The sequence below is a fragment of the Hemicordylus capensis genome, chromosome 1 (genome assembly GCF_027244095.1).
Source record: "Hemicordylus capensis ecotype Gifberg chromosome 1, rHemCap1.1.pri, whole genome shotgun sequence".
Lineage (NCBI taxonomy): Eukaryota > Metazoa > Chordata > Lepidosauria > Squamata > Cordylidae > Hemicordylus > Hemicordylus capensis.
In genome coordinates, this window is record NC_069657.1 from 363,318,909 (window position 1) to 363,342,039 (window position 23,131).

Here is a 23,131-nt window from a genome sequence, read left to right on the forward strand (position 1 = left end):
AAACCACATGCCATGCACGTATGCTAATGACAGCTGCTTATATTGGGGGAAAAAGTGGTAGCCATCTGCCATACTTCACAATGCCTAAGGTTATGCTCTGTGTTCTCTACAGTTTACAAAAGCCAAAATTAGAACCAAAATATTGGTCCTGTAAACATGGTGTTTAGAATCAGTATATGGACCTGTTCAGATATAGGTTCATGTGATGGTCTTAAAGCCTCTTATATAATAACCTAATAAAGATCACTTTTATGGGATTGTTGTGAGAAAAATAGAACACTAGTATATGCATATATATGTGGGTACATGCATGCACACACTCAATTTACAGCTTTTTGCTCAAAGTCCTTTACAACAGAAAAATAAAATCCTAAACAAAAAAAGTAATAAAATCAAAGGGATAAAATCATAAGAAAACAAACTACAAATCATAGAACAGACACACAAAAAACCCCAGGTAATCCATGTGCCTGCTGAAAAAGCAAGGGTTAGAAAATCCTAAAGAGATAGATTTCTTATCCTCTTCAGGAATGAGGTTCTAGATAGGAGCATAGCAAGGTTGGAGTGGGCCTTGGGACAAGAAGTGAAGATGGGTCTCCCTGGGTAGGGGTATGCATGGACCAATTTTTGCGGTTCAGTTTGAATTGGGACCGAATTCAAACTGAAAGCTGGTCCGTAAACCGGTTTGGTTGAACTGACCAGCTGGTCCGGTCCATTCAATTGAACTGACTTGAACTAGTTCAACAGACTATGCTTGTAAAATGAAATTGGGTGAGGCAAAGGGGAATCCTGCCTTTAAAAGGCTTCTAAGGGCTGGTGTGTGTGTGTGGTGGCGGGAGGGCGCCTTTAAAAGTAGGTGCTTACCGATCCTCCAGCGGTGGACATGCACAGAGGCTGGAACTGTGCTGCTGCCACTGGAGGATTCGTAAGCACCTACCTTTAAAAGTGCCCTCTTTTCTCCACCTCACCCCCAGCTGCCATTAGAAGCCTTATAAAGGTAAGATTCCCCTTTGTTTGTAAAGGGGAATCCTCGCCAGATTGTCCTTTACAAGCATAGCCCCTCAGACTGTTGGACCACATTGAACTGGTTTGCAACAGACTGGGCTTGGTCCAGTTTGATGGTGGACCGAACCACCTCCCCTGGAGGCTGGTTTGGCTGGCAATCGAACCATTGAACCGGCCTGGTTTATTGCGGACCAGTTCTTTGCTGATTGGTTCATGCACACCCCTATTCCTGGAGCCTCTGCCTTCTCCTCTTCCTCCCATGCCTGCATGTGTTTGCTGCAGAAAAAATGTAAGGACATGGTGAAACACAACAGATTATCAGCATGGACTTTTTCTCAGTCCTATGCAAATAATATCACACACTTCCCAAGCATGTGCACACATGCACATTCTTGCATGAATGTGTTCCTCTGGCTCAGAAACATTTATTTAACATATATACCGACTACAATGACCTCATATAGTCACACAACATCAAAGGTGAAGAGCAAAGAGCAGCTGTCACCCAGCAGATGGGTCTCAGTCAATTATATTCCCCACCCTTGGTCAATTATAGCTACGTCCCTGGTTGTAGAGTTTGGGGTCTGCAATCATAAAGGTCCTGCTTCTAATCATTACCATCCTAGCCATCTGAAAAGAAGAAATGGCAAGCAGTGCCTGTTGAACAGGCTTCAGCCGGCTGATGGGTCTATATAGGGAGAAAAGGAACAATACCAATAACTTGGTATCCAGGATCAAACCACTATACTTCTTGGTACTACTTAAAACGTTCTTAAATTAGTGCCATCTTTATGATAACTATTATCCAAATATAATATCTAAATGAATGGAATTTCATGTTGTTATAGTTTAAAGGGTAGAAGACTGCAGAGTCTAGCAAATATGAAAAGATGGAGCTTAAAGTACAGTACATCCCGACAGGCAGGTTTCCACACGATCTGTTTTGATATTCATGATGAAAAAGTGATATGGTGGTCCTCACTACTTGCATGATTCATCACGGCTTAGCATTTCACTTCTCAGAGGTGTGTGCATGTATGTAAGTGTCTCAAATAGGTACAAACCTTGCCAACATTGTTCCATTTTATGAATCAATTAATCAAACACTATTAACTTGCTGTCCTGTTTCCTGGTCCCATTCGACTATATTTTTTCATTAACAGAGCTCCTTTCGATATTGCTTGGCTAACTACGAATGAATGAATGAATGAATGTTACTAACTCATTCAACTTATATCCCACTATATACTATATCCCACTATATATTTCAAGAAAGTCCTAAAGCAGCTAACAATGAAAAAGCTCAAAATCCAGTCAATACAAATTCAGAAATCTAAAATAACATACATAACAATTATTAAGCCATAACTAGCTGAACCCGCACAGAGATTCTGTGTGGTAGTTTACTTTCTTCTTGGAGTTTTGTTGTGAGAATTTGGCTGGTTGTTCAGTTGTTTATATTTCCATGTGTCTTCATTTTCTTTTTGCAGTTCTTTCTGTGAATCAGTGCACTTTGTATGTGGATGTTTTTTTTGGAGGGTTGGTGTTTCAAGTATTTGGTCAGGAGTTTTTTTGTCTTGCCTTCCCCCTGTTGGAAGTTAAAGGACTTTCCTCTGTCTCTTGTCTCAGACAGTGGAGGACAGACTAGTGAGTCAGAGGCCTATAGGGTCAAGACATTGGTCATCCCTTCTCCACTGCTCTGACACTATCCCTTTGAAAAGTAGATTGGTACTCTTAGGGATTAACTTCCTTCCTCTCTCTCTTCCCTACCTGTCCTTCTACCTTGCAACATGGCAAGCTCCTTTCCCTGCACCTTGTGTGCAGAGAAGATGCAGAATCCATCTGCATCCAGCTAGATAGATAGATTAGAGATCCTAACTCCTCACTTTCCTATCTAGAATGGAGTTCCTTAATAAATGCCTTATATATTGATTTGAAACTATGAATTGGCTCCAAGTTACTTTACTCTCAGCATACACACATGCCTAACTAAATTCTGCTGTGTTGTGCCTCTGTGCACTCTGCTATAATGAGAAAGGGATTCTCTCACCACAGAGAATTTCCAACGGGTTATGGGAGCCCGGTATTTTGAGCTGCGTGTACTGCAACTAGAGAGTTAGTCTTGTTCCAGGAGATCCAGTGAGATCTAGCGTGGACACTTTGAATTGCTAATCTACAGCAAATGCCTTTTGGAGCCAGTGAGGATGGCTACTTACCTAGAGGGAAAACTCAGGCTGACTATTTTGAACACAGACAATTATTTAGAATGGAAAACCAGATGAGGCTTGCACTGAAAGCAGAAGGATATGAAAAAGTTACTGAGGAAGACTCCCCCACAGATGGAACCACAGCTGCTGAGAAAACTGCCAAAGAAAAATGAGTGCTCAAGGATGCGAAATCTCAAGCTTTGATCGCAGCTTCTGTGAGTAAAAATTACCTTTACACGATATGTGATCTTGAAACCTCAAGGGAAATGCTAAGCAAGCTAGATTCCTTGCATATGAAGAAGGGGTGGGCATACACCTTTAACTTGAGAAAGAAAATGCAGGATCTCCAGTATAAAGATGGGGACTGTTTTGCTACATTTGTGGGATTTCTGGAAGATTTCTTTTTCCAATTTAAAGCAGCAGGGGATCAATTTACAGAGAGTCAGAAGCTGGAAGCTCTGTTCCTAAGCATGCCCCCCAGCTATAGCAGTATAATCGGCCAACTGGAAACCCACACCAATCTAAGCTTTGAGGAAGCAATAAAAACATTATCTTCTGAAGCAAACAGGAGAAAAGTTTTGAATTCTCGCTATGAAAGTGAATTGGCAAGTAACTTTGCTCTTAAAGCAACAATTGATCATTCCAGAGGACACCCAAAGTGGGGAGGGAATGCTGCAAGAGGAAACTGCATGGGGCCCCCACATTTACATACAAAGAGATCTGGCTTCATTGCCAAGAAAACTCAGTCCAGAGAGTGAGAGGTCACATGACCGCCAGCAGGGAGACTGCTCTTGAAATGAGGCCAACTGGGACTAATGCCTTTAGATGTTTTCTGTGTAGCCAATTTGGCCACAAGGTGGCGAACTGTCCCAAGAATCAGACAAAGAAAAGTAACTTTACAGAAAGGTCTTCGAACAAGAGTTTTAATGTTTACCTGATGCAAAGCGATGAAAGGTTCATTTTTTTGGATACTGGTTCTTTGGTTCATATATCAAATAATCTGGATTTCTATACTGAACTGTTTGATATTCCTGAAGAGACTGTTTATTTGGGCAATAATACTAGAATTAAAGCCAAGAAGAAAGGCGAAGGAATTTTGTATTGTAAATTGCTGGATGGATCTGTTAAACCATTTTTTTCTTAAAGATGTTTTGTATATCCCTGACTTCTCAAGCTCCTGGATTTCAATATCCAAGCTAGAGAAACAAGGCTGTGAACTGTATATTAAAAATGGACAATGTGTTGTTACCCAGAATGGAGAAGTTTGCCTTGTAGGCTCTAAATTCAAAGGTCTTTACAGTGTGCAGGAGCAATCTGTATCAAAGACAGACAGAGAAAGACCAGCCTGGTCTAAACCTGAGGTATACCAGCCTAATGAGGTGAACCTTGCTAAGTCATGCCTGCATGAAAACTGCTTGCAACTGTGGCATAGACGCCTAGGACATAGGAGCTATGAGTCAATCCAGAACATGAAGGAAAATGGGTTAGCTAATGGCATTGATTTTGTACCATGTGACATTATAACTAACTGTGTTTGTTGTCTTGAGTCCAAAGCAGTTAACAAGCCATTTCCTAAGCAGAGTGAAAGGAAGACCAGAAGACCCCTAGAACTGATCCACAGCGATATATCTGGACCACTACCAGCAACCATAGGTAATCAAAAATATTTTTTTAACAATCACAGATGATTTCTCACAATATTCAGTTGTGTTTCTGCTAAAGGAGAAATCACAAATGCTGGAGAAACTCCAGGAATATGTGGCCATGGCAAGCAACAAATTTGGCTGGAAGCCAAAGATCCTATGCACAGACAATGGAGGAGAATATATGTCCAGCGCCACACAGCAGTTCCTGAGACAACATGGAATCGTGCATCAAACCACAGTAGCTTACTGTCCATTCCAAAATGGAATCTCAGAAAGAAAGAACAGAAGTCTACTGGACATGGTAAGATGCATGCTTGCTGACAAACACCTCCCACAGAAATTCTGGGGAGAAGGCATCATGACTGCTGCATACATACAAAACAGAATGCAGACAAAGCATGTAGGAACAACACCATATGAACTTTGGCATGGTCATAAGCCATCCATGATGCATCTGCGTATCTTTGGAAGCACAGCTTACTCATACATCCCAAAGGAAAAAAGGACTAAGTTAGGGGCTAGGGCCACAAAAGAGATTTTTGTAGGCTACTCAGCACAATCCAAAGGCTACAGAATTCTGGATCCTGACACCAACAAGATAACCATAAGCAGAGAGGTGTATTTTGATGAGAATGAAAGAGCTATGTCTTCGGAGGGGGCTTACACTGAAGCAAGCAATCAGACCAAACACCCTGATGACTGGATTATGCTTCCTGATCTCAGAGGAATTGAGGAGGAGGAGACAGCAGATCCAGATCCAACCACACTCGACACAGAGACCCCCAGCGATCCACCAGATGCACCCGAGGTAATGGAAGGGACCACAGAGGGTGAGGTGAGGCGATCAATGTGCTCAAACAGAGGTGTTCCAGCACCAAGACTATCCTACCACGCAAGAACGGCGGAACAACCAGAACCTTCATCATGGGAGGAAATATCCCAGCTACCACAACCAGAAGCCCAGAAGTGGAAACAAGCTGCAATTGAAGAGCTTGAGGCTCTACAGAAAAACAAAACCTGGACTCTTACTAAGTTACCTCAAGGAAGAAAAGTTATAGGCTGCAAATGGGTTTTCAAACTCAAACATAATGCTGATGGTGAGATTCAGTGCTACAAAGCCAGATTAGTAGCAAAAGGATATTCACAGAAATATGGAGAAGATTATGATGAAACCTTTGCACCAGTGGTTAAACATACCACAGTAAGGGCTCTGTTAAGTATTTCTGCTAGCAAAGGAATGCATGTTGAACACTTAGACGTAAAAACTGCATTCTTGCATGGCGAACTGGAAGAGGACATTTACATGTAACAACCACCAGGTTTCTTAGAGAAAGGCAAAGAGGACTATGTATGCAAACTGCAAAAGAGCATTTATGGTTTAAAGCAGGCTGCCAGAGCATGGAACATAAAACTAAATGATATGCTGCTTCAAGCAAACTTCAAAAGAAGCGACATGGATCCCTGTCTGTACACGAGGTGCATAGATGGCAAGTAGACCTACATTTTGGCTTATGTTGATGATTTGATCCTTGCCTATGAAAATCCAGATGACAGCAAGGAAATAATGTATCATCTGAACAGAGATGTGGAAGTCAAGCGACTTGGCAACATTGCACACTACTTGGGCATTCAAGTACAAAGAGAGAAAGATGGAAGTTTCCTCATCAACCAGGAACAGAAAATTAAAGACTTGATAAACCTGCTCAGACTGGAAAATGCGAATCCTACACCAACTCCAATGGAAGTGAACTACATAAAGCAAGAAGATCAAACTGAGCCACTATCTGACTACCATAGATATCGTGAAGCATTGGGTGAGCTTCGAAACATTAGTACACTCACTAGGCCAGATATTAGTACAGCAGTTGGCTTACTTTGCAGAAAGACTTCATCACCAACAGTCAAGGACTGGAATGCAATTAAGAGACTTGTTAGGTACCTAAAGGGCACATTTCAAGCTCAAGCTACCAACTAACAGTGAACCAAAACTAGAAGGATACGTAGATACAGACTGGGGTGGAGACCTAACAGAAAGGAAATCCACCAGCGTTCACATAATTTTCTATGGAGATGGAGCCATAAGCTGGTCAAGCGCAAAGAAAGACATAGTGGTATCATCAACCACTGAAGCGGAATATGTATCAGCTGCACAGGGCAGTCACGAGATACAATGGCTGTGTCAACTACTGAAGGACCTAGGTACAGATGTACCACAGCCCATACCAGTGTATGAGGACAACCAAAGCTGCATTCAACTCTCCAAACAAGAAGATATAAAGAGGTGTACCAAACATATTGATGTGAAGTACCATGTAGTGAGAAGTCTGCAAAAAGATGGACTAATCAAGCTGATCTACTGCCCGACAAATGAAATGCTTGCAGACATACTCACTAAGCCACTACCAAGACCCCACTTTGAAAAGCTGAGAGAGAAAATGAATCTTGTGAACTGAGTCAGGAGACATTGAGAGGGGGTGTTGGAAGTTAAAGGACTTTCCTCTGTCTCTTGTCTCAGACAGTGGAGGACAGTCTAGTGAGTCAGAGGGCTAGAGGGTAAGACATTGGTCATCCCTTCTCCACTGCTCTGACACTATCCCTTTGAAATGTAGATTGGTACTCTTAGGGATTAACTTCCTTCCTCTCTCTCTTCCCTACCTGTCCTTCTACCTTGCAACATGGCAAGCTCCTCTCCCTGCACCATGTGTGCAGAGAAGATGCAGAATCCATCTGCATCCAGCTAGATAGATAGATTAGAGATCCTAACTCCTCACTTTCCAATCTAGAATGGAGTTCCTTAATAAATGCCTTATATATTGATTTGAAACTATGAATTGGCTCCAAGTTACTTTACTCTCAGCATACACGCATGCCTAACTAAATTCTGCTGTGTTGTGCCTCTGTGCACTCTGCTATAATGAGAAAGGGATTCTCTCACCGCAGAGAATTTCCAACACCCCCCACCTTCTGCCCCAGTGTTTCGCCTGCCTTCCCCCCACCTTCTGCCCCAGTGTCCCGCCTGCCTTCCCCCTACATTCTGCCCCTGTGTCTTGCCTGCCTGCCTTCGCCCCCACCTCCCCCCCAGTGTCTCGCCTGCCTTCCCCTCCACCTTCTGCCCCAGTGTCTCACCTGCGTTCCCCCTACCTTCTGCCCCAGTGTCTCGCCTGCCTTCCCCCCACCTTCTGCCCCAGTGTCTTGCCTGGCTTCCCCCCACCTTCTGCCCCAGTGTCTCACATTCCATCCAACCCACCTTCTGCCCCAGTGTCTCGCCTTCCATCTCCCCCAGTGTCTTGCCTTCCATCCCCCTACCTTCTGCCCCAGTGTCTTGCCATCCATCCCCCTACCTTCTGCCCCAGTGTCCTGCCTGCCTTCCCCCCACCTTCTGCCCCAGTGTCCCGCCTGCCTTCCCCCACCTTCAGCCCCAGTGTTTCACCTGCCTTTCCCCCCACTTTCTGCCCCAGTGTCTCGCCTGCCTTCCCCCCACCTTCTGCCCCAGTGTCTCGCCTTCCATCTCCCCCAGTGTCTCGCCTTCCATCCCCCTACCTTCTGCCCCAGTGTCCTGCCTGCCTTCCCCCCACCTTCTGCCCCTGTGTCTTGCCTGCCGTCCCCCCCACCTTCAGCCCCTGTGTCTCGCCTGCCTTCCCCCACCTTCTGCACCAGTGTCTGGTCTGCCTTCCCCCACCTTCTGCCCCTGTGTCTCGCCTGCCTTCCCCCCACCTTCTGCCCCTGTGTCTCGGCTGCCTTCCCCCCACCTTCTGCCCCAGTGTCTCGCCTGCCTTCCCCCCACCTTCTGCCCCAGTGTCTCGCCTGCCTTCCCCCCACCTTCTGCCCCAGTGTCTCACCTGCCTTCCCCCCACCTTCTGCCCCAGTGTCTCACCTTCCATCCCCCCACCTTCTGCCCCAGTGTCTTGCCTCCCTTCCCCCACCTTCTGCCCCAGTGTCTCGCCTCTCTTTCCCTCCCCACCTTCTGCCCCAGTGTCTCGCCTGCCTTTCCCTCCACCTTCAGCCCCTGTGTCTCGCCTGCCTTCCCCCACCTTCTGCCCCAGTGTCTCGCCTTCCATCCCCCTACCTTCTGCCCCAATGTCTCGCCTGCCTTCCCCCCTTTTGCCCCAGTGTCTCCCCTGACTCCCCCCCACCTTCTGCCCCAGTGTCTCCCCTGCCTCCTCCCCCCTTCTGCCCCAGTGTCTTGCTCAGTTGTTTTGTTTTGTTTTTTAAGTGTTGAGTGTAGCTACTGTTGGTCCTATGTTTCATTACTTTGGGTGGGGGTGGGGTTGTGAGAGCCAGTCCTCACACTCTCCACCTTATTGCCGTGCAGCCGGCCTTGCTGCTGCTGGGTCGAGCCAGCGACGCTCATCCGGGCCTGCCATTTCACCCGGCACGGCCTCTCTGCCCCCTTGCTCCTACCAGGTTCAGTCAGTGGTGCTCTGCCTTGCCGCGGCCGGGCCTGGCATTTCGCGCGTCTGGCCCTGCCGCCACCACTTGACTCCTCAGCCGCTGGGCCCGCCGCCACTTGCCCCCACGGCCGGGCCCCCCTGCCATCTCTGGCCTCCCCGGCCATGCCCACCAACACTGCCTTTTGCCTGTGCAGCTGCCTGCCAGGCCCGCCGCCGGGCCCCCTGCCTTCTCTGGCCTCCCCAACCATGCCCTCCAACGCCAATGCTTGCCTGCGCAGCCGCCAGCCATGGCCACCGCTGCTGCCGATTGCCTGCACGGCTGCCGGGCCCGCTGCCACCGCTTCCCTGCAGCCCGGCCCCCTGCCTCCTCTGGCCTCCCCGGCCATGCCCCCCCCCTCTGGTCTCCTGGATGTGCTGCCCGGAGCCCAGCCAATCAGATGGGTTGCCGGGACGCACATTCTAAAGGCACACCCAGGAGAAATATATAGATAGATAGCAGCAGATTCCAAGAAAACATTACTTAAGTCTGGAATAAAATCCATCTTTCTTGAAGTGCTTGTTGGAATAATTTACTTTAATCCGATTTCCTAAAAACCAAAAATGAACAGGTCTGCCAAGTCCCTTTTAGAGGGAGTTCCTAGGGATGGAAGGAGTTCATAATGTGCAGGCAACTATTGATAATACCCTGCCCTTTGCCCCAGACAGCCTGATATCAGACAACGTTGACACTCAAAGTTAGGCACCATACAATGATTTGAGATTCTTACAGGAGGAGATATTCTTTATGATACTGAAGTGTCACTGTACACTTGCTGTATCTAAGTTATCTCTGGCCATTCTGTTTTATAAACATTGCCCACCCATAACATTATCTTTTTTTATTTTAAAGAAGATATTTCAAATATAGACCCGAGTACTTAAAGAGTTACAGCACTGAAAGCCCTTACCAGAGGACCTATGGTCTGAATCATCCTCATCCAAATGTCACTGAACTCCCGCTCTCCATTTAGGCTACAGGCAGTATGGCTCTCAGAGCCAGTGTCCAGGGACATACAACTCATTCCATTCAGCTACTTTCAGTGGAAGTAAAAATCTTGTCGCAGAAATTGAAGCAGAGACACTGACAACAACATTGGCCTCATAGTCAGTAAAACTACTTAGGGCACCCTGACACCATAAGAACATAAGGACACCCATGCAGGATCAGGCCCAAGGCCCATCCAACCCAGCATACTATTTCCCACAGTGGCCCACCAGGTGTTTCTGGGAAGCCTGCAGGCAAGAGGTGAGGGCATGCCCTTTCTCCTGCTGCTGCTCCCAGAGGCGCTCAACTCTCCAGACCTTGGGGCCCCATGTGTCATTGTCACATGCACACTTTACATTTTTGAATGTACACTTAAAACAGCATAGGTGTACTTCTAAAAAACTTAATGGACATGATGAAGTCCCACCAATTTCAGTGGGAGAGATTTTAGTATGTATTTAACTCTCCTTTTGAAATTAAAAGTGTTTAACGCTGGGTAGATTGTGCAGGAATCACCTTTAATGAAGCATCTTCCAGTGCTTGCATAAATGCTGATATAACAGCAGTGGAGGTGGGAAATGAATGCCACATCCAGCAGCCTTGTTCTGGGGGATGGATCTTTGTCCCACCCCCTCACCAGGCTGCCACAAGTCTTGCCTTGATTGGACAGGGCAGTTAGGGGGCGAGGCTTCCTGGCTGTTTGTGCCCAGCCTCCCCTCCCCTCCTCAGTTTGCTCTTCCTTGCAGGGGCGTAGCAAGGTTGGAGTGGGCCTCCCCATGGAAGCTCAGCTCATGAAGTAAAGAAATCTTAAATGAGGCTGAATAGTGGTAACAAAAAGCACAGTAAAATGTGCCACAATAGAACATCATCCTAAATTATTTTTTAAAAGGTTTTGTAAATTGTGGATGATGCAAGTCATTTAATGGTACTACAACTGAAGGAAGCCTGGGTGGGTGTGTGGCTGGGGGAGTCAGTCATGTGACTTGCCTCTGGGGGCCCACCCAAGGCAGTGGGGCCCCAGACAACTGTCTCCCCTTGCCCTATTATAGTTACGCCCCTGCTTCCTTGCTTCATGGAAGGAACTTGGTCAAACGGTTCCTTCTCTGCCTCATGTGTGAGGCCGAAGCTTGTGGAGGAGTGGGCAGCAGAACAAAGGACGCAGTGGCCCCTCGGAGAAGCGGAGTGGCGACCCACGGCGGGAATTTGGGCTGGGATCGGCCAGCGACATTGTGGTTCTGCCATTTGGTTTGGTTGCAGGCTCCGGGTCCTGTGGGTAGCTGGGGGGATTGTTGGTGCCAGCTGGGTGGGGGTGGCTGGGATCCCAGTGGATGTTGCCGTGTGTTCTCAGGGATTGTGCCTGCTTGTGAGGGAGGGGGCAGACCTCACGGGGAGTGCCCGGGGGTTGGCCAGGAGTGGCATATCGTAATTTACTGACTGTGGCAGCAAGCACAGCAGTGTGTTTCTCATGGCAGGGGGGCTGATCAACGGCTGTGCCCTAGGCCTCACCCTCAATGCGCTACGGGTCTTATTCCATTGATTTCTTCCCTGGTGGGGGCTCTTATTGTGGAAGGGGGCTTAATTTGGGGGCAGAGCTTTTGAGTCTAAAGTTTGTTCACTAGTGGCATCTCCAGTTAGGGCTGCCATTCTAAAAATCTAATCCTGAGATATTTTTCAAAGGGCATCCTGTGTGTTTGCATGGTTGGAGGTGGGAATAGGGCTACCTGGTGTGCCCTTGCATAGCACTTACCTGGGTCATCTTGATTCAGTTCTGGGGTGTGTGTTTGTGCCTCTGCATGGCTTTGGGACTGTAGCTATGCCTCCTAAGAAAGGGGGTCACCCCATTAAAAACCCGAGATGGCCTACTCCTCAGTCATCTTCCTCTGAGAATGATGATGATGATGACATGCGTCAAATTTGCACTCTGATCCAGAGAATGGAGGCCCTTGAGAGTGTGAAGAGGGCCCCACCACAGAAGAATGCAGGCCCATCTGGGGTCCCTCCCAAGAGCAAGAAATAGATTAGGGGGGCTGCTAAAGCTGAGTTACTAAAGTCTCTGTCTGACAGGTTAGCATTGTTGGAGAAGGACAGGGATGAGCCTGCACTGGTCTGAGCCGCTTCCTGATCAGCAACCTCCTGTGGCACTGTCACCTGGAGAACCCCCTAATCCAGCACCTGTAGCACCTGTGTTACCAAGCCCATCCCCTGCTGACCCTATGGTGCCATCCTCAGCAGGTGAGAAGGAGAGCAAACCATCCAATGAGGTGATGGGCTCATGGCCCATATACCCTTGGTCCATGCCCCCCTTTGGGGGGTGGCCCCTTTTGGCCCACTACAGGTTACCCTTGGGCTGATGGGGTCTTCCAGGGTCCACAGGGGGGATCTTTGTCAACACAAGGGATGGCTGAGCAAGTTTGGAAGGGGGTAGTTCTGCAGAGTACCCAGTTACACCAGTTGGGGCAGAGGGTGGTTATCCCATAAGTGTGGTGCCATTGTCACAACACTCACCCTTTGGGGTTTTGGGTCTCCCGCTTGGGGATCACCTGCTGTGAGCCACACAGGAAAAAATACTGAAAGGGGCATATGTAGATATCTTTAGTTTGCTGTTCTGGGAGCCTGAACCAAAGCCAAAGGAAGGGAGTCTGGCAAGGGGCAGGAGGTCCCTAAGTGCAAGCCAGTGGAGAGAACATAGAACAACTGGCTCTCGGGGTTTAGCATATATATGGGGGTGGTTCTAAGAGTGCAGCCAGCGAGGGCCCCCCGCACTTGTAAAATACATGGACATCACCCATCGTGCAGTCATGGATTTTGTGGGCACCTCCTGGGTCTGCTATGATGAGAACTTCAGAATGAGGGATGCGCTGGACCCTGCCCTCCCACGGGACACCCCCTTAAATGAGCTGTGGCTACTAATCATGTCCCCATCCCAACTGGTTGATGGTGACAGGGCCAACAGTGGCTACTTTTTATCAAAGGCATCTGGTACTTCCAGTGCTTCTGGCACTAGCCCGTAGTGGGTTCAACCCTGCCTGGTGTTCTTCAAATTCCAGAATTGGGGTGGGTGGGGAGCGCTGTTCCAGATCTCCCTGCTCCCTCCACCAGCATGTGGCTTCTGTGGAGCCAAACACCCCAGCTTCACATGTAATTGGGCCAAAGTCTGGAGTTCTGGGTTCTAAAGTCAACAATTCAACCAAAAGAAAAACAAACCACCCTCCATCCCGAGCTCCGGGAAAAGAGCCCCAGCCCAATTAGGGTTGATGTTCTGGCCAGGCTGCTGGCAAGTTATCCTGATCGCCAAGCAACTAGTTATTTGTTGCAGGGTTTTAGGGATGATTTTAGGATTCCATCTTCCTCATTGTGTGAACCTGGTCTGTAGTTGGGGTGGAGGAGGTCGTGTGCAAAAAGATAGCTAAGGAGGTAGCAGCTGATAGGGTTTGGGGCCCCTTCGACTCACCCCCTCCTCACTTGCGAGTGTCACTGCTGGGAGTAGTCCCCCAAAAGGCAACGGGCAAGTTTTGCCTGTTTCATCATCTATCTTACCCCAAGGGATGATCAGTAAATGACAGGATCCCTGAACATAGGTGCATTATCCATCTTTTGACGAGGCAGTGAGGATTGTTAGGGGTGTGTGGCCCCAGAGCCTTGCTTGTAAAGTGGGACACAGAGTCCGCCTTTCGCCTGTTGGCAGTCTATCCCCTTGATTTTGATCTATTGGGCTTTGCCTTTGAGGGCAAATTTTACTTTGACAGGGCGCTTCCCATGGGGTGCTCCATCTTGTGCGCTGTCTTTGAAGTGTTCAGCACATTTTTGGAAGGCTGACTGCGTGTACACTATGCACTTTTTAGATGATTTTCTTTTTGTTGGGGTACAGGCCTCTGGTTTATGTTATGGGCTTCTTGATACTTTCATACATCTGATGGAAGAGTTGGGTGTTCCACTGACTAAATGTAAGACTGAAGGGCCTGCTAGCTGACTGTCCTTTTTGGGCATTGAACTAGACACTGTGGCTGGCTATAGCCGCCTTCCCGAGGGTAAGCTTCAGGTACTTAGAGAGCTCATCCAGGCACTGGTTGCTGTTAGAAAGACCACGCTTAGGGCGCTTCAGGTAATTATTGGCAACCTAAATTTTGCATGCAGGGTGGTAGCCCCTGGGAGAGCCTTTTTAAGGCGCCTCTTTGATGCTTTTGTTGGAGTCTCTCTTCCACATCATCAGGTGTGGGTCACTGAGGGCATGCATGCCGATCTGATAGTGTGGGTATCACTTTTGAAGGACTTTAATGGGGTTTCCTTCTGGCGAGGGGAACAACTGTTAGAAGCTGAGCTCCAAGTGCACTCAGATGCAGCAAGAGGTCTCAGTTTTGGAATCTATTTTAGGGGTAGGTAGTGTGCTGCCTGTTGGCCCTTGTGCTGGACTGCGGAGGGATCATGAAAAACCTCAACTTTTTTGGAATTTTTCTGTATTGTTGTGGCTGTGCACCTGTGGGCTGAGGAGTTTTGTGACTCTACAGTCTGCTTCTGGTGTGACAATTAGTAGTTCAGGTGGTGAATTCTTAGTCCTCCTGTTCTCACAGGGTCATGGGGTTTTGCGCCCCTTTGACCTTCACTGTGTACAGTGAATATCTTTTGCATGGCATGGCATGGCATGGCATGTCCAAGGCTGCAGAATGATAAAGCCCACACCCTGTCTCATTTCCAGGTAACGAGGTTCAGGGAGTTAGCCCCAGAGGCCAATCTCGAGCCAGAAGTGATGCCGGAGGCCCTATGGAGGCTTGGCTAGTAGAGGCTCAGTGGGCCATTGAGGCATCCTTGGCCCCCAGCACCAGGGCTAGCTATGCAAGTAAGGTAACTTCCTTCTGTTCCTTCAGACAGCAAACAGGCCTTCTGGATGCCTGGCCCATTCCCCCGGACCATCTGATGCAATTTTTGGTACTCCTACATTTGGCAAGTAGGGCAGTTTCCACCTTGGCTGGTTATCTGGACACCTTGTCCTTTGAGGCCCAAGCTTTGGGCCTGTAGGACACTTCTGGGAATTTCAGGGGCCAGCGCATGCTGGAAGGCTGGGCTAGAGAGACACCGAAGGCCTGCGATCACAGGAGGTCCATCTCTCTTGAGTGTTTGGAGGCCATTCTCTTGCAGCTGCAAGCCCTATGTAGCTCCACCTGGTAGGTAGCTCTCTTTCTGGCAGCAGTACTAGTTTCCATATTGGGGCCCTTCAGACCAGGGGAAGTCCTCCCCCATAGTAGGTGGTCCTCCCAGGTGTGGTGTTTAAAACTTGCCAACTTCTGCTTCAGGGAGCCTTGGGTTTGGTTGCTTTTGCACAAGTCCAGGACTGACCAGAGAGGTCAGGGATAGGAGATTATATTAGCTGCAGCAGGTGATAGTGCATTGTGCCCGGTCCAGTCTCTGAGGAATTACATGGGGCTATATGGAGGATATCTTTTTGTGTATGCCAACGGCACTCCCCTGACACAGTGTCAGCTGTGGGCTGTTCTGCGCAAGGCACTTAGGCTGGTTGAACCAGTCCACCTGCTAGGTTTACACTCCTTTCAGAAAGGAGCTACAACCGCTGCCCATTGTATGGGCTTGGGAGATGCTGACATCAATGGTCAATAGAAGTCTGAGGTGTTTTGGCGCTATGTGCGTTAGGTTGTTATGTTGATCCTGGCCTGTTGGTGGGTGTTCATGTTTCTGTTCTTTTGGCAGGTGCTGGCAGAGCAGCGGCTCCTGTGCACGTGCTGATATACAACCACTCCATTGTGTTCTGGGCCTTCAAAAGAGTCAGCATCTCGCAGATGGGCACCCAATTTGGTTTGGGGCAGCTTGCCAGTGTCTGTTGGTTGGGAAGACGGGGTATGCTGTGGAGCCAGTTGCTTCCAGCTTTGTGGGGATATTTAGCTGCTAGTCCTCCACCTGATATTTTGATTATTCATTTGGGCAAAAATGACTTGGGGAAGCAAACTGGGGTTTCTCTGCTTCAACAGGCCATTGCTGATTTTGCCACAATTCTGTCTTGGATCCCAGGGGTAGTTATTATGTGGGCAGATTGGCTTCAGAGAAGTGTGGAGGGGGATGCACAATTTGTGGGGTGTAAGAAAGGGTCAGGAAGAAGGTGAACATTTCTATGGGTAGGCACGTGGTTGCAATGGGCAGAACATTCATTTTTGGGGTGTAGAAATGGGCAGGAAGAAGGCAAACACTTCTATGGGTAGGCACGTGGTTCCAATGGGCAGAAAATTCATTTCGCTGCCAGGGATCATACATTCTGTGTTCTGCCTTTACCAAGATGATGGCATTCATCTTTCTGAAGTTGGGTGCAACATCTATTTGGCCGACTTACAGCGGGGGCTTGTTGAGGCATTGGAAGGTGGTGGGGTAGGAAGGTCAAGTTAGGCTGACCTTCCTTTACGGCAGGTACAGAATGGGCTGGGTGGAGGCTGAGAAGGGTTTTGAGTTCAGTGAGCACCCTTGAGCAGTTATTGAAGGGTTGACTGGTCAATCTTTCCTCAGCAGCTATGCAGCTCAGGGAGCTTGATTTGCCATGATACCTCCTTCAGGGCTTCACAAACCTTAAAGGCTGTGGGGTGTGAAGCCCTAGAAATGCCCTGACCCTCCGGGTTGACAATGATGGAGATGAAGCAGGTTAAACGGCTTCTGTCCTTGAATCAGGGTGTGTCTCCCATGCCAGGTTCTGGATAGGACTCTCAAGTCTGAACCCAGCCTATGTTAGGCCTGCACTGTTGCGGGGTTGTTACCACTCTCAGTTCACCAATTTGATTATCAATAAGGTTGTGGCCCTTTTACCCAAGTTATTTGTGTTCTGTGTCTTATTTGCGGCTGTGGGTGTGAGGGCAAAGGATGGCCTCTGTACATAGGGTTGTTCACTCTTTTCAGTTGCCCTATCCTGTGCTGATTAACCCCCCCCCCCCTTTTCTTCTTCTTCTTCAGGCAGTTGCTGAGTAATCATTGCAGACGCTGGATGTCTATGTAGAAACACTGCTGGTTTGTACAAATAATAAAATACATCTGTGGAGGAGTCAATGCCTTAACTTAAAGCTACAGAAACATGTGCTTTAAAGGTAATGGTGTTTGATTTCCCGAGTGAAATATCTTTGCAGTTTTGATAAATGGATTCAGCTTTGAAACATTTTATTTATGTGAGCCAGGTTCTTCAATCTTTTGCACATAATTTGTTGGTTACACTGCGGAGTTCTGAAAGTCTGAGCTCAGAGCACTAGAAATCAACATGGCAGTGAGGCCTACTTGGAGAAAGATAATTGCTCCCTAAGGCTGCAATCCTATGCACACTAAGCCCTTTTGAGCACAGAGGGATTTACTTTTGAGTAAATATGCATAGGATCAGGATGCAAATGAGGAGCCACTTGGGTTGCTCCTCTCTCTCCCACCCTGCCCAAGAGCTGCATGCCTGCAGGCTGGACATTCATCAGGTAGAACTATAAAAATATATATAGCATACAGTAGCTTAGCTCTTGCCCATTTGTATTTGCTAATTGAGGGCACTAACCTCAGTAATGTTTATAAATATTGTATGGGAGCAATGCCTGGTGGCAAGTTGTGTGTGTGTGTGTGTGTGTGAGTGAGTGGGGGGGGGAGGGAGGGAGGGAGAATAAGAATGAGCTGAGTTATGATGCAACTTACCTTGAAATTATTGAGAATTCTCCCAGTAACTTTCATAGTGGTGACTGCAACTTCACAATTTTGCAAAAAACCTGGCTGTAATTTTGTTAACAAAACCAGAGAGCTTGAGAATAGCGTCCTCCATCTAATTAGTCCAGTGTCTCATTTGACCTTTCATTTCATTTCAAATGCCAGATTTCCGCTAATAATAGCTTCACAAAACCTTCTTGGATTTGATTTCTGCTTCTGATTCATTGGCGTAGTATGTTGTTAACAGATTATCCAGTTCAAAATATTGTCTGTTTTAAGGAAACTTCTAAAAAATATTCTTAACTCTTACCTCAGACAGTATATGAAATTATACATGTTACTCCTGAAACCTAGAAGCAAACCTTGAATTTTATATCTTCATGTGATACAAAAGACACAGGCAAATGTCTTTTTGTGATCATAACTGATGCACTGTAGGCAACACCAAGCCTTGGAAACGAATATAGGGTGACACAAATGAGCCAGGTCCAGCTATTACTAAAGAAAAGGGGTCTTTGAAACAAGACTTTAGCCCCGTTTGAACCAGGGGTGTCGCTATAATTGGGCAGATGGGTTCAAAGAACCCAGGGGACCCAGTTCCTGAGGGGCCCCCCAGCCCCACCCCTCCCTATTTTCTTCATTATCTCCCTTTCCAGAGTCGAGCCATGGAAAGCGCTGGCTTACATTCAGGAAGAAATAGGATTAAGAGGAGGAGGGAGAGGCATCCATTTCTTATACACAGCAGCACACTTGAGGTAAAGAAAAACCTGTTTCCTGCTCTCAACAGCCTGGGCACCAGTAGCCAAGGCCATTTTAAATAGGGATGTGTGAAGCGTTTCGGGTACAGAACAATCTGTACCCAAATCAGGCTGTTTTGGATGATTTGTGCACAAAACAAATTGCCCGATTGCAAGTTCTGAAAGTTTTGTTGACAAAACAGATTGCCTGGATTTCAGATCTGAAAATTTTGTTGTTTCAGACCTCCATTTTGTGGTGATCTCTGTGTGTAGTCTCCCTTTTGTGTTTGACGTCGATTTGAATTTCCTGTCCTTCCAGCCTTCGAGACTGGGTTGTAGTGTATGACAGATAGGATCGACAGATTATTCTGCCAAGTAAATAGTAAAATTTCTTTTAAAATCAAAATGATAGTTATAGATGTAGACAAATGCATATTTGGCTAGCTTGCTATGGTGGGTAATAATAATCATTAGTAGTTCTGTCTGCCCAGGGTGAAGCAACCTTATGCTCATGGCAAGTGCTAAACATAGAGCAATTTGCAGACCTGTCTAGGAAGATCAGAGCAGTTTGAACGACACAATGACATCAAACTAAACATCAGAGCTTTTGTAGTGTTCTGTCAAGGAAGATGGCTAATCTAATTACTTTGGAGATTCTTGGAACTAGAGAAGTAGCTTTAAATGTAGAAAGTAAAGTTATGCATCATGTCATGTGACTTCCTAAACCAAATGAAGTTCTTTCATGATCTAATTGCTCTAATGAGCATGCAATTTCAATCACAGCCCATCTCCCAAAGAAAGGGCAAGAATGTGATTAATTGCATATTGTCTCAGAAAGAAATGATGTTAGTCACAATATTTTGTGGATTTTTTTTTTTTTTACTGCTCAAGTTGGAGACTCATGAAAAGGATGTATCTACACAGGATATTTCCTTAACATTATCCTCACATAGAAACTGATTAGATTCCCTGACTGATCTGTTTTACTTTCCAACATGCCTGCTTCCCACTAATTTCCATAGGCAAGTTAGGACTGACCTTGCATGAGAGATTGCATGATTACATGTAGAATATTACAAAGATTCTTGGGTAATATCTATTGTTTGCTTTAAAGACAAATAAAGAGAGGAAAATAATTTAATAGCCTCCACTGTCACGTGGAGGCTAATTATAGTTAATATGCTATAAATATTAGCATATTTATGGAAAAATAAATAAAATAAGCTGGTTCTTTGTCCCAAAAGGGCTGATGATCTTAAAAAAAAAATCTACATATGTATCCAGTCCCACATACTTATATATTTGTCAGCTAAGTTCTACATACTTATCCAGCTGTGTGTCTCTTGCTCTCCTCCCCTAGACCCCAGATGGAAAGTTAGACATTTCAAAAGTGAACACAAGCCTGTAAACTTTTGTATTGCTGCATGCACACTTTTGTGCATATGACTGAGAGCATGGCCAAGAGGCAGGAAGAGGGCTCAATGGACAATCCAATGACAATCCTGTCTTGTGGCAGAATTGGATCAGACCCAAAACAAGTATAGCTGCAAGCTTAATTGCTAGATTAATCAGTTGCTGCATGATTTGAGTCATCTTGAATGAAACGAATTTCATTCTGCTGGAAGCCATATTTCAATCAATGGACCTTAGGAACATAGGAAATATAGAAAACTGCCATATACTGAGTCAGACCATTGGTCTATCTAGCTCAGTATTGTCTTCACAGACTGGCAGCGGCTTCTCCAAGATTGCAGGCAGGAATCTCTCTCAGCCCTATCTTGGAGGAGCCAGGGAGGGAACTTGAAACCATATGCTCTTCTCCATCCCCTGAGGGGAATATCTTTCAGTGCTCATACGTCAAGTCTCCCGTTCAGATGCAACCAGGGCAGACCCTGCTTAGCTATGGGGACAAGTCATGCTTGCTACCACAAGACCAGCTCTCCTCTCAAATCGGACACACTTGCATTTGTACAGACTTGTTTATTTTACTCCTCCTAACTAGGCAGAGGCACCTTTTAAAGTGGTGGTTATATTTAGCAGGAAGAGATCAACTGTCCCTATCCAACCCCTTGTGTAATTCACTAGGAGAACTTCTTTGCTGAAAAGCAGTATATAAATATTCTAAATAATAAAAATTGATGATGATGATGATTGATATGATGCTCAAGGGTAACAGCAACAGAAGCGTATTGTGGTGCTGCTGCTGTGGACATGAAAGCAGCTGTGCTGCTGAAGAATACTCTGGCTGTGCTACCAGAATTGGTAGTGTCTCCCATTGTGGTGAATGGGAGAAACTACAGGAACACTGGTAGCCCAGAGGTACTGCGGCTTCCATGTCCACAGCAACACTACCACAATACCCTTCCATCACAGTTACCATCGCGGATCATGTCAGTCAGTATTTTTTTCCAGGAATGAAAAATAAAATATTAAATATTAAAATATTTAAAATATTAAAGATGGTGACTGATATCCAGACCGTTACTCAATAGTTCTGCTCAGGAACTATTAAGAAGTCCTTAATTTCAACAGGACTTCTCTTGAGTGATTTAATCAGGATGTTCCTTCTAACAATGATCAGTAGCCTTTTAAAATTAAATTGTATCTCACATTATATGGTGTTGAATATAAATGCTTATTCAGATTTTGGAAATATGTATTTTTTTAAATATAAGTAATGTTAAAAGACAAGCCACAGGAAAATCATCCAATACGGATCTACCTAGTGAAATGGGTGTTTCTTATGAATTGAAATACAAGGATTTTAAAATATTCCTGTAGAAGGGAGCAGGAAGGGTAAAGAGAGAAAAGAAAATCTAACCAAGTGTGTATGACAGTAGACTTGTTCACATGATCAAAGCTTGGGTAGGAGATACATCCTACCCTATGGGATTCCTAGGGGAGTGTCAACCCTTGTTCAGCCCCCTCTTGCAAGAGCTCATACCACAGTGCAACCTCCCTACCCCAGTGGCATGTTCCCCATTCACAGCCCCTGCTCGGACACCCTGTGTGCCAGGGCGCACGCTGCTTGCACTCACCACCAGTTACTCGCTCAAACACTTCCTGTTCCCTCTGAACACTTCCTGCTTCTGCCTGAGAGCAGGAAGAGCTGTTCAGTGGAAGGAGCAGAAGTGGCAAGGAGGCAGATGACAGCAGTGGATGGTGGTGGGTAGTGACAGTTTTGGTGAATGGCTGGAGGGTGGGCAGGTGGTGTAGCCAGCTGGGGGGAGGGGGGCAGAAAGGTCACCTCCAGGAAGCGGTAGGGCCCATGTTCCAGGGACACCCTAGAACACTGGTAGCTCTGCCCTAGTCCTACCCCAGATTGGGAACATGTGCTCCTGTTTTCTGATTGTGTGAGTGTTAAAAACAAGCTAGAACACGGGGAGCTTAAGCATTTGCTAACCCCAGTTGGGTAGGATGAGCATGCCCTAACCAGATTCCATCCCCAGCTTCAGAACGAGGTATATCTTACCCATCTGGGGCTTAGTAAACAATCAAGCTACCTGCCTCCTACCTTGTTGTTGACTCACACACGATCAGAAAACAGGAGTGCATGTAGTTCCTGAACTTGGGTGGGATGCATCTCCTAACCAAGTTCTGATCATGTGAATGAGCCTATTGAATAATACTCAGATAATTGCTTGAAACACAGCATGTCTGCTGTGAATTTCAGGTTTTAATCTCCTTATAACTGAGAAGTCAATTGTAGAAAAAATAAAACTGAAAGCAAGGTACAACTCCTTAAAGTTGATTTGGGACTCTTTGAAAACTATATAGTAGCTCCCTAATAGCATACCAATGTGTGATACCTCTAATCATATGAAGAGGCAATAATCTCTAGCAAATGGTTATGAGATGATTGCCATGTTTCCGTGCTTGGAAATCCAGGACTAGTTAGTTCTATCTGTGGCTATGGGTTCCTTTGTTGTTCCATATGTCCACTCTGCCCTGCATTGTTGTTCTCCTGAATTCTGGTTTAATGACAAGATTTTCTAAAATAAATTTCACAATTAGAGCATGTCCAATGTACCATAGCTTTCTGTTCCATTTATTTCCATCTTTCACTCCCTTTACTTTAATGATAAGCGTGGGTGCATTAATAAAACACTGCAAAAATGCAATTTTGTATGAATCAGTCCTAAATCAACAGAATGGACTCCTTGAGACTATTCTCATGACTTCCAAAAACTGGGCTAGGGGAGCCCAGCCTGGTTTTCGGAGGTCGTGTGTTGCAGTGGGAGCTGCACGGTTCCTGGGAGCAAACCTCCTTAACTGCCCCCACCCTTAAACAAGGTTAGCAGAGCGATCGTGAGTCGCCATGGCATTTCATTGATCGTGAGTTGCCATGGGGTGGCTCCGCACCACGGCCATTCATGAGGAGACCCCCGACTGGGAGACTACAGCAAGTCTCCAGGCCTCGGGGATCTCCCCAGAATCCCCTGCATATTTATGCAAGGCA

General features: G+C 46.5%; 1 long non-coding RNA gene across 1 annotated transcript in view; it reads left to right on the forward strand.

Annotated features, from left to right (window-relative positions):
- Positions 1-18,603: 18,603 nt before the first annotated feature.
- Positions 18,604-23,131, forward strand: part of LOC128339947 (uncharacterized) — a 29,655-nt gene continuing 25,127 nt past the window's right edge. The window contains exon 1 of the long non-coding RNA XR_008313354.1: positions 18,604-18,690. This is a non-coding gene — a long non-coding RNA (uncharacterized LOC128339947). The remainder of the gene's footprint in view (positions 18,691-23,131) is intronic.